The following is a 12,646-nucleotide window of genomic DNA, read 5'->3' on the forward strand; positions in this document are numbered from 1 at the left end:
CTCCACATGTGTGCATACAACAAAAGTGAATGTATTCAACACTATTCTTGGCACTTTAAAGATCTGAAGCCATTTATGCACTTTAAAGATCTGAAGCCATTTTATGATTATTGCCATTGATTAACACATTAATTTCATGAAATTTTGACTAACTGTTTGATAGGGGATGAATAAAGAGATGGCATTTCAGGTGTCGAGCTTTTTATTAAAGATAGTGTTCAAGGCCACCTCTAGATGGATATTTCAAACTGCATTTTCTCTGCTCTCTAGTGTGTGAAAAGCAATTGTTTAGTTGTATAGCAAGTGTAGAGAGTAATTAAATTGACCCGCATGATACAGAAAGTAGCACTGAAACCATTTACCTAAGAGTCTTTTGAAAGAAATCTTGTTTTATTATTATAGGTGAGTGTTGACATGATTTTAAGGAAGTGATTATCCGTGTAATAGTTTTTAATGGATGGATTATTTCAATGTATAAACATAGGTCTGCTGAGATATCATGTCTCTAGCTATATTTAAAATGTGAAAAGCTGTAGAGCTAAATTGATACTACTGTTTTTTAAAGGTGGTTTAGGAAAGAATTGTTGTTGTTGTTAGATATAAGACAGCAGGATGATAGGATGGGGCCAGGATATAAAGTCATACAGCATCAGCTTCTGAAGTAGAATCTTAACTCCTGTGTATCTCCATTCAATCTCTCAGATCATATACCTGAAAAATACCTTTCAAAGTAAAAAGGTACTTTTTCATGAAAAGAAGTTGTTATACTAACAACCTTTTACAATTGTTAATTTTGAGTAATCACGTCTTTTTTTCTAAACTAATTGGCAGTGGAATTAAAATTGGTTTCAAGTGCAATTTTCACTGTGACAAGCTGTAAAGAAGCCTATGATTACCATTTTATACTGCTCATCCGACAGTGTCGTATATGGTTAATTCTATGGCCTTTGTTGATTTAGTGCAAGGAAAAAAGAGGAAACTCTTTATTTCTTCTGAAGCTTTGGAAAGTCTTGGAAGAAACACTTTCATTTCTATCTAGCCCCCAAGCAGGCCATGAAAGTAAATCATACCGAAATTAATTGGAGTTGCCAAGGCAACCAAGGGATGCAAGATCTAGGCCCTAGACTTACCTATGTCTAACTTTTCGCCTCCTCCTAAGCTAATGTCTGTTCTTCTGGCAAATAAAATAAAAAAAATAGCAAGCAAACAGCTCAGTTCAAATTAAATGCTTGCCAACCACACTATATCAAGTTTCTGTGCAGCATCTCAAGAAATTCCTTACAAGATTTCAGTAATAGAAGAAGGGGGGACCCCAATCTATGTATTTTATAACAAATCTATGTGCAACTTTATCGAGAAATAAAGCCTGGAGAATTGAATGGAGGGTTTTTTGTGCCTTTGAGTCAAAGTGATTGCCTGAACAAGTCGTTGCAATTTTTTTTGACAAGGTTTTACTATTGCTACATTTCTAAGGTTGAGGGAGAGTGACTGACCCAAGGACTAAGTTTACACGTACAGTACTGTGCAAAAGTTGTAGGCAAGTGTGAAAAAATGCTGTAAAGAAAGAATGCTTTCAGAAATATAAATGATTGTTTATTTTTGTCAATTTTCAAAATGCAAAGTGAGCGAACAAAAGAAAAATCTAAATGAAATCAATATTTGATGTCACCACCCTTTGCCTTCAAAACAGCATCAATTCTCATAGATACACTTGCACACAGTTTTTGAAGGAACTCGGCTGGAAGGTTGTTCTAAACATCTTGGAGAACTAAGCACAGATCTTCTGTGGATGTAGGATTTCTCACATCCTTCTGTCTCTTCATGTAATCCCAGACACACTCAATAATGTTGAGATCAGGGCTCTGTGGGGGCCATGCCATCACTTCTTCCGTGACCCGACAAAAGCGCGAACGTCAAAAGCGCGCTGACAAAACCGCGGCGCTAAAACCGTGATGTCAAAAGCGCATCGACAACAGCACGCCGACAGAAGCGCGATTTAAATTAAGGTAAGGTTTAGGGTTAGGTTTAGGGTTAGGTTTAGGGTTATTTTTAGGGTTAGGTTACAGCGCGCTTCTGTCAGCGTGCTATTGTCGGCGCGGTTTTGTCGTTCGCGCATTTGTGGTGGAACCCACTTCTTCCAGTACTTCTTGTTCTTCTTGACGCTGAAGATAGTTCTTAATGACTTTGGCCGTCTGCTTGGGGTCGTTGTCCTGCTGCAGAATAAATTTGGGGCCAATCATATGCCTTCCTGATGGTATTGCATGATACTGCCTGATACTTAGCATTTGAGAACACCATTAATCCTGACCAAATCTCCAACCATTTCCAGAAATGCAGCCCCAAACATTCAAGGAACCTCCACCATGCTTCACTGTTGCCTGCAGACACTCATTATTGTACCGCTCTCCAGCCCTTCGATGAACAAACTGTCTTCTGCTACAGCCACATATTTCAAATTTTGACTCATCAGTCCAGAGCACCTGCTGCCATTTTTCTGCACCCCAAGTTCCTATGTTTTCGTGCATACTTTAGTCACTTGGCCTTGTTCCCAAGTCGGAGATATGGCTTTTTGGCTGCAACTCTTCCATGAAGACCACTTCTGGCCAGACTTCTCCGGACAGTAGATGGGTGTACCTGGGTTCCACCGGTTTCTGCCAGTTCTGAGCTGACGGCACTGCTGGACATCTTCTGATTTTGAAGGGTAATAAGCTTGATGTGTCTTTCATCTGCTGCACTAAGTTTCCTTGGCCGACCACTGCGTCTACGATCCTCAACGTTGCCCATTTCTTTGTGCTTCTTCAAAAGAGCTTGAACAGCACATCTTGAAACCCCAGTCTGCTTTGAAATCTTTGTCTGGAAAAGACCTTGTTGATGCAGTATAACTCGTGACCCGTCAAAACTGCGGTCCACAAAAGCGCGATCGACGAAAGCGCGCATTTGACGTCATCACAGCGCGACGAAAAAAATTACAAATTGAAATAAAAATAAAATTAAAGCAAGCCGATTCACATAAAGGTAAGGGGTAGGTTTAGGGTTAGGGTTAGGGTTAGGTTAAGGGTTAGGGTTAGGTTTAGAGCGTTAGGGTTACGTTTAGCGTTACGTTAAAGGTTAGCGTTAGGTTTACTGTTAGGTTAAGGGTTAGGTTTAGGGTTAGATTTAGGCTTAGGTTAAGGGTTAGGTTTAGGGTTAGGTTTAGGGTTAGGTTTGGGGGGGTTAGGGTAAGGTTTTCGCTTTATTTTTACATTTTTCGATCACAGCGCGATGTTTTCGTCGCGCTGAGATGACGTCAAATGCGCGCTTTCGTCGACCGCGATTTTGTCGTCCGCGGTTTTGTGGTGGAACCGTATAACTACCTTGTATCTTGTTGCTGTGCTCAATCTTGCCATGACATGAAACTGTCTTTCACTCTTGATAGCAGAGTTTGGTTGTTCCTTACCCAGTTTGAAGCCTCCTACACAGCTGTTTCTGTTTCAGTTCCTGACTGGGTTTCAACCTACGTGTGACATTGATGATCATTAGCACCTTGGTATAATTGGTTGATCAGACACCTGACTATAATCCTACAAAATCCCTGACTTTGTGCAAGCGTACCTATGAGAATTGATGCTGGTTTGAAGGCAAAGGGTGGTCACATCAAATATTGATTTGATTTAGATTTTTCTTTTGTTTGCTCACTTTGCATTTTGAAAATTGACAAAAAAAATCATTATTTATATGTCTGAAAGCATTCTTTGTTTACAGCATTTTTTCACACCAGCCTACAACTTTTTCACAGTACTGTATAAATAAGAACAGGACTACCCTGTCAGTGTTTTCTGATTTATGATACTGCCTAAAAGCTTCTTAGAAGGAGACAACATGTGGAACGGTCTGTTTCAGGTCATTTCCCACCTCTGAGCTTCAATCCTATATCTGCTTTGCCTGGATAAAAGCCAGAAGATTTACTTCTGAGGAGACAGATCAGGGGTGGGTTTCGACCGGTTCGCACCGGTCCCTGCGATCCGGTTGGTCGCCGAACCCGGAAGTAAGTAAGTAAGGCGCCCGCTCCTTACCCGGTTTTTACGAATTCTGCGCTTTCCACGCATGCGCGGAACGCATACAGCGCCTGCGCGATCCTCCAGGAGCAGCTGGAGCATCGTGAAGACGCTAGTACGCATGCGCGTGCCACGTGCGCGAGGACGCCGCGTGCATGCGCGAGGACGCCACCGGCCTCGTTCCAACCGATCCGGTTGGAACGGGGTGAGAAACCCACCCCTGAGACAGATGCAGGGTTGGATCATCACTAGAGTTTCCAATCAGTTGGAAACAATCCACCACACTTTTGGATATTTAAACCACAGTGGGCAACTTACAACATCAAGTCTGTACAGATATTTTCAATCCGGTTTTGTTGCTTCTGGACCTTAAAAGTGAGATAGCATAGTTTCTGGCCATTTTTAATTGGACAGCACAACTAAGTGTGGGTTTCATTGCACAATTTTGTGTAAAGAAATAGTGGTCATTTTTTTTAAGGAGTAAAATTTTTAAAAGCCTCATTATACCAAACCGAAGTGAGGTATTTACACCCAAATCTTATGAGATTTCAGCATTATTGCTTCTAATTCTGAAGTATTTGGCAATCTCACACTATGAGTATTTGCTCCCACTCTGCCTTGGCTGCTAATTCCCATAAAACTTTGCGTGACCCGTCAAAACCGCGGAGGACAAAATCGCGCTCGACGAAAGCGCGTGTTTGACGTCATCACAGCGCGACGAAAAAAATTAAAAATTGAAATAAAATTAAAATTAAAGCAAGCCGATTCACATAAAGGTAAGGGTTAGGGTTAGGGTTAGGTTAAGGGTTAGGGTTAGGTTTAGAGCGTTAGGGTTACGTTTAGCGTTAGGTTAAGGGTTAGCGTTAGGTTTAGCGTTAGGTTAAGGGTTACGTTTAGGGTTAGATTTAGGGTTAGGTTAAGGGTTAGGTTTAGGGTTAGGTTTAGGGTTAGGTTTGGGGGGGTTAGGGTAAGGTTTTCGCTTTATTTTTACATTTTTCGATCACAGCGCGATGTTTTCGTCGCGCTGTGATGACGTCAAATGCGCGCTTTCGTCGAGCGTGATTTTGTCCTCCGCGGTTTTGTGGTGGAACCAAACTTTGGGCCTCCTTATATAGCATCATATATAACCCGTGCATTTAATTAACAAATACATATTTTAACCCATGAGCACACAATGGGAAGTCACATTTGGCTTGTGTGAAACAGTCCTTACATTCTTATATACACTATTAATAGGTTTTTCCTGCAGAGAATCAATATTCATATTGAAAGTGTTTTCTATGCCAAGTAGTCCTTGGGACTTCAAGACAGCCATTCAGTAATATGTTAGGCCATAAAGACAGTCTCTTTGCCACGATGTGTTCCTATGCTTAAAGAGGGGCATTGCTAAAGCAGATTTATTAGTAAGCAGGAACAATCCTTGTTCCTCATAAGGGGCGTGTGGGCCAATTTGCCCAGATCCAAAGGATGCTATTCATACTTTTTCCCCAACAAAGCCTCATTGAGAGCCTCATGTTTGCTCAATGGTCCCATTGAGAGCCTGGCTTGTTTTTCACAACAGACTTTCAAGAGGGGACAAATAGATTGCTAATGAGGGGGGCCAGGCAGACACACACAATTGGATAAAGGGAAAAGTGGGGACTGTTTTTACTGTAAAATGGGAGTCTTGAGAAGTTGCCAGTATTAGAGATTTCTTAATAAAGGAAAGTGATGTCATTCAATGAGGGCCAGTTTTGGAAGCAGACATGGATAGGGGCCTAAAACAACTTTACAAAGAAGCATGTCTTATTCTTACCAAACTCCATGAGATGCTTTCTGGCCTTATCGCTATTTTCTCCCAGTTGTCTTTCAAATGAGCTGAGTGGGGAACATGATAGCTTTTTATCAGTTTTGTTCTTCATCCTCTGCAAAACAAACAGACAAATAGAATAAGGGTTAAATGAGTCTTGTAATGAATCAGCCCTAAAATTTCCACTGAAAGGACATGTTAGTTTGACACTAATAAATCTAGCTTACATCAGAATACCTTAGGAACAGATCAGTATGGGTTATCTAGTGGTCTTGGGTGTGAAAAGAATACACTTCTTGAAAAAATAAAATATTGCAAATCCCAGATCAAGACCCCTGAAGTGTAGTTATACTGTGCATGCTGAACCATGCAAGCCCAGGTGATGGGCCAGAGAGATTCTAACCGCATTGATTCACATACTGTATACTTTTATGCTTCAGTTCTTGTATTCTTTTTAGCAAAGTCACTTCTGTAAAATGAAAGTGGAAATGGCCTCATGGGAGAAACTCCAGAAATCTGAGTTGAACATTGCCACATGGAGCCCATTTAACTATAATTGCTAAAAACAGTCAGTTTAACATTTTGAAAGAGAAAACACATGAAAAATTCACAATATGAAGTTTTTAAATGTAACAAAAAGCTCATAACTTGCCTATCAAGCATTCTTGCCCCAACCTACTTAGAATAGAACAGAACAGAACACAACAGCAGAGTTGGAAGGGACTTTGGAGGTCTTCTAGTCCAATCCCCTGCCTACGCAGGAAACCCTATACCATTTCAGACAAATGGCTATCCAACGTCTTCTTAAAGACTTCCAGTGTTGGGGCATTCACAATTTCTGGAGGCAAGTTGTTCCACTGACTAATTGTTCTAACTTTCAGGAAATTTCTCCTCAGTTCTAAGTTGCTTCTCTCCTTGATTAGTTTCCACCCATTGCTTCTTGTTCAACCCTCAGGTGCCTTGGAGAATAGCTTGACTCCCTCTTCTTTGTGGCAACCCCTGAGATATTGGAACACTGCTATCAGGTCTCCCCTAGTCCTTCTTTTCATTAAACTAGACATATCAAATTCCTGCAACCGTTCTTCATGTTTTAGTCTCCACTCCTCTAATCATCTTTGTTGCTCTTCTCTGCACTCTTTCTAGAGTCTCCACATTTTGTTTACATCGTGGCGACCAAAACTGAATGCAGTATTCCAAATGTGGCCTTACCAAGGCATTATAAAGTGGTATTAACACTTCACGTGATCTTGATTCTATCCCTCTATTTATGCAGCCTAGAACTGTGTTGGCTTTTTTGGCAGCTGCTGCACACTGCTGGTTCATATTTAAATGGTTGTCCACTAGGGCTCCAAGATCCCTCTCACAGTTACTACTATTGAGCAAGGTACCACCTATACTGTACCTGTGCATTTCGTTTTTCTTGCCTAAATGTAGAACCTTCCTCTTTTCACCATTGAATTTCATTTTGTTAGATAGACCCCAATGTTCAAGTTTGTCAAGATCCTTCTGTATGATACAGATATATGATACAACCCCCCCCCCACTCTGCATTATTACATACTTATCCCTCCTCCATTCAAAGTCAAGTGCCTTGTCAAAAGATTGCCCACTTGTTTTATAGTGACTCAAAGTAAATCTTTCCAGTACAACCCAGTGGACCCTTTGTATGCAGTTACAGGATAGTTCTCAAAGCCACAAAAAGTCATAACTTAAATACAGAAATAGATATGAATGCAGACTGATACCTGATCCTGTACGTGCAAATTTAATTTTAATCCCAAATGTAGGCAAAGGGGTTAATCTATAGCGGGGGTGTCAAACAGGTCGCTGCGGCGACATCACATGACTTTTTCACGCTTTGCTTAAACAGCGATGGGCTTGGCCAGTGTGTGACGCATTTGGCCCGTGGGCCGAGAGTTTGGCAGCCCTGATCTATAGGAAGAGTTTTAAGAAAGATGGAGCATTCTTACAAGGCATTATAAAACCCTGCCCTGGGAAAGGCTACTTTAGATAACATAGAAGCAGAGGTGGGTTCCTACCAGTTCGCACCTATTCGGTAGAACCGGTTCGTCAAATCTACCGAACCGGTTAGAAGAGGTTCCACCAGTGGACCCGGAAAGCAGGCCACACCTACAGAAGAGGTTCCAAATTTTTTTGAAACCCACCACTGCTTAGAAGGGATTTCAGAATCCTTGCAATTGAGCTCCACTCCCAGTGACATCATGAGCATGGTTGTGTTGTTCTCTTGGCAACAGTAGAAAAGTAACTTGTCACTGCTTCCTCCCCATCATTTTTTCTTTTAACTTCTTGCCCTATAGCTAATTCAGAGTCCTAAAATTCCTTGGAGGTCCCCCATCCAAGTACATCCAAGCCTGAATCTGCTCAGCTTCCAAACACAGAGAGGTGCTGCCACCTGCTGAGACAATCATAAGCCACGGATCTTGGAAATGAGAAACTCATTTTAAACCCTAAGGTAGAGCTCATCATTTTAGAACAGTGTTTCTCAACCTTGGCCACTTGAAGATGTCTGGACTTCAACTCCCAGAATTCCCCAGCCAGCTGGCTGGGGAATTCTGGGAGTTGAAGTCCAGACATCTTCAAGTGGCCAAGGTTGAGAAACACTGTTTTAGAAGCTACTGGCCACACTTGGGTTTGCATTCTAAAGGCTTGCTCCCAAAGTAGGTAGGATAAGGAAAAACAATTTTGTGGGATCACGAAAAGTACCCTGCTTTTAAGAAATAAAGACATTCATCCAGAGTTGAAGAAGCCTCTTGGATGAGAAGCGAAACGTCTTCATAGAAGAACTAGAAAGTCCAGTTACCTCCTGAAAAAGCACCTTTAAGGCATTCATCCATAGTGTATAGTTCCCTTGGCCATGGGGAAGAAGTGGTTTGCCACTGCATTTTTTTCAGGACTTTTAACTTCTCAGCCCGATCTAGATAATCCTGGCAGTTTCTGATTTTAGTACCATTAATTTCTGGTGGTTTCCCTTCTTTTCTTTTCTTTTCAAGTTTTTTAGTTTGCAAGTTTGCAAGTTTAATAACATTTATATGCCGCCCAATCCCGTAGGACTCCGGGCGGCTTACAGTACAGAATAAATAAAAAATAAATAAAATAGAGGGAAAGAAAAGATAGATTTAAAAAACACACCATGCACTCCGTTCTAAATGGGGCTGGACCGTATTTTGGGGTCAACAGCCCCAGGCCTGCTGGAACAGCCAGGTTTTAATGGCTTTCCGGAAGGCCGAGAGAGTGGGAAGGGTCCGGATCTCTGCGGGTAGATCATTCCACAGGGCCGGGGCAGCTACAGAGAAAGACCTCCCCCGAGTAGTCGCCAACTGGCATTGCCCGGTCGACGGTACCCGAAGGAGGCCCAGCCTGTGAGATCTTATGGGTCGTTGGGAGGTATGTGGCAGGAGGCGGTCCCGCAGATATCCAGGTCCTAGGCCATGTAGGGCTTTAAAGGTAATGTTTTTATTGTTTTTATTAAACAAAAAAAACACACACAAAAATAATCATCTTTCATTACATCTTGTAGAAAGCGTGTCAATTAGTTACAGGTACATTTCATTTGTTCTTCCACAATCATTACATATTTCATTCAGGTTGAGTTGTACATTTTAGAGTTTATGTATTTTACTATCACTGTATCACAATTTTCATTTAAATACAGTTACTTAAACGTGTTTTTTCCCCCCCTAAGATCATTTATATTTAAAGACACAACCACCTACTGGCTGGTGGTTTCCCTTCTAAGTACAGGTAGTCATTGACTTACAACCACAATTGAGCCCAAAATTTATGTTGCTAAGTGAAAAATGTGTTAAGTAAGTTTTGCTCCATTTTACTGTCACAGTTATTAAGTGAATCACTGCAGTTGTTAAATTAGTAACACGGTTGTTAAGTGAACCTGGCTTCCCCATTGACTTTGCTGGTTGGAAGATTGCAAAGGTTCACCGACAAAACCGCGAAGCCCTTATCCGCGCCAACATAAGCGCGGAGGGCAAATCTGCGCCGTCCGAAGCGCTAAGGAAAAAGGCGACCCTAGCGCGACGACATAAGCGCGGAGGCCAAATCCACGCCTTCCGAAGCGCTCAGCACCCTAAACCTAACCCTAAACCTAACCCTAAACCAAACCCCTAAACCTAATCCTAACCCTTACCTTAATTTAAATCGGCTTTCTGAAGGCGCGCTGTTTTAAAGCACCCTTCTGTCGCCGCGCTGTTGTCGCTGCGCTGATGACATCGTGGTGATGATGTTGCGGTTTTAGCGACGCGGTTTTGTCGCCGCTATTTTGACAAGCGCGGTTTTGTCGGGCCACGGATTGCAAAAAGGGATCACATGTTCCCAGGACACTACAATGGCCATAAGTATGAAACAGTTGCCAAGCACCTGAATTTTGATCACATGGGGATGCTGTAAATGTTGTAAATGGGAAAAGCGGTTGTGTCACTTTTTTCAGAGCCATTGTAAGTTCGAATAGTCATTAAATGAACTGTTGTAAGTCGAGAACTGTACTATCCATGTTTACCATTTTTAAAGCTCAACCATGGCTGTGCCACAAGATGGATTGCAGCAATGGTGAATGAATGGCAACGTTCATGACATGATTTGTGGCCTCCCTGCTGTCCCTACATGCATCTTTGGCAAAACAGGAAGGAAATATGAAAGCCTAGAAGTGGGGCCGTCACACAGGGACGAAGAGGTTTAACTCTTCCACTCCTTCCTAGTCTTGAAGATTATTATTATTACTCTTTGAGCCTTGCGGGTGTAAAGAGAAGTCCTGCGACTCACAATTCACCAAAAGATGAAGTTGCGAGGAGGAAAAGCACTTGCCGCTTGCTGTGGAAAGAGATTTTTAGGCTTGGGGATAGATTTATTTAGGTTAAATCCCAGGGCAGATACTGCACATACTGGAATTAAAGTGCGCAAAGATGTACCATAAACAGGAGTTTTATTTTAAGTATATGCGCCTAGACTGAAATTGTAAGGGAAATGTGCTGCCACTGTAGATTAGGATCCTTCTACGCTTTTAAAAGTTCTACTTTTTCATGAGGAGATACTGTAGACGGTAGGACTAGAGGTGGGCAGATTTTTTGAAATGATGTAAGATTAATGTTTGAACAGCAACATCAAGCACCATTTCTTTGCCACAATGGCAGAGGAACAGATAGAAATGCTGGAACAAGAATGGTTGATTTAGTGATTGGGATAGCGAAGAGCTATGATTCCCCTACAACAGAGGCACTTGTTGGGACAATGTTGTCTAGGCCTATTAATGACAGCTGTACAATCCCACATCTGAAAACAACAGGGCCTTTCTATTTCCCTGCCCTCCCCTTAAACTTGTTTTTGTATGAAAGGAAGCATGGATCTGGAAACCTCGACACGGTGCTTGAATGCAAGAAGTTCGTTTGCTTGAGTATTGTTCAGCGCTGCCTTCCTCATGTTGCTGCCCTTTGCACTTGGGGTGGGGGGGGGAGCAAATTGTGCACAAACTTTTCTGAAGCCATGCTTCAATAAAATTGGGCAAGTTGTTTCCGTCACATTTGGTAAAAATGTACTCTATTCATTATTAGTCCTTTTTTTAATGGAGCCTGAGAAACAGGATGCTCTACATGACACAGATTACACAAAGCTAATAAAAATGACCCACTTCAGATTGTCAGAAGCCCAGTCAATGTGCTAGTCATATACAAGAATATGATACACGCACATCTCTATTGTTTCACATTCAGCACAAAGACACACTTGAAGATCCATGAAAACCTTGCATCTGTTAAAAAAAAGAAGCAGCAGCAGCAAACTGTGCTGATAGGAATAGTATTTTCTTTGCTCTCAAAACGGCAGTTTCCTAGCACTTCCATAATTGCCGCTGGTGATATCAGCACAAGGAATCCTTCTTTTACTGAGCAGATTCAACACCTTTCTTTGATCAGCTTACAAACCCAAATGCAACAGTGGAAGGGCTTGCATAGAAAAGGCTGGGACTAGACAGCCTTGCCCCTCCAAAATCTCGCATTTTCTGCCATTAACACAGGTAGAACATAGCAGGAAAATAGCCTGCTCAAACCCAATTGCATGTTCAACCACAATGGGAAACCATCACTGTGTAGGAGGAACTCAGAGGCAGCCTGATCAGATGTAAAACAAGACAAATAATTGCTTTATTTTAAGCCCATTTTCTCACAGATAATTTACTTCGTACATTGGCAACCCCTGTGTTAATATTGATTCTTGCATCAGTAATTTAAATAATTATATAATTTTGCGTTTTGGAAAAAAAGCTGTCTTTACAAGCAGTCTTCAACTTGCTACCAAAATTGAGCCCAAAACGTCTGTTGCTAAGCAAGACAGTTAAGTGAGTTTTACCCCATTTTATGACTTGTTTGCCACAGCTTTTAAGTGAATCATAGCGATTGTTAAGTTAGTAACAACTGTAAAATGAATCTGGATTCCCCACTGACTTTGCTTTTTAGAAGGTTGCAAAAGTGATCCCATGATCCTGGGACACAGGAACCATCATAAATACATGTGTCCAAATTTTGATCATGTGGCCATGGGGATACTGCAGTAGACATGGGGAAAGTGGTCATAACTAACTTTTTTCAGTGCCATTGTAAGGTCAAACGTCACTAAAATGAATGTTATAAGCTGAGGATTACCTGTATTGTATAAACCTTATAGCTGTTGTGGTAAACTTTACTGTAACTTTTACCTGGCTTTATCTTCGATTACTGAGAGGTATTATCTGTGCAGCATGTTAAATGGGGGGGGGGATGTCTTCTGTTAAGAGTTCATCAGTTAATCAGCACTTTCAAGT

General features: G+C 41.6%; 1 long non-coding RNA gene across 2 annotated transcripts in view; it reads right to left on the reverse strand.

Moving 5' to 3' along the window:
• Positions 1–12,646, reverse strand: part of LOC116510473 — a 42,787-nt gene that overhangs the window by 5,163 nt on the left and 24,978 nt on the right. For both annotated transcript variants that reach the window (XR_004255648.1, XR_004255647.1), the window contains exon 5: positions 5,830–5,938. This is a non-coding gene — a long non-coding RNA (uncharacterized LOC116510473). The remainder of the gene's footprint in view (positions 1–5,829; positions 5,939–12,646) is intronic.

Source organism: Thamnophis elegans, chromosome 6 (assembly GCF_009769535.1).
Source record: "Thamnophis elegans isolate rThaEle1 chromosome 6, rThaEle1.pri, whole genome shotgun sequence".
In the NCBI taxonomy this organism is placed as follows: Eukaryota; Metazoa; Chordata; class Lepidosauria; order Squamata; family Colubridae; genus Thamnophis; species Thamnophis elegans.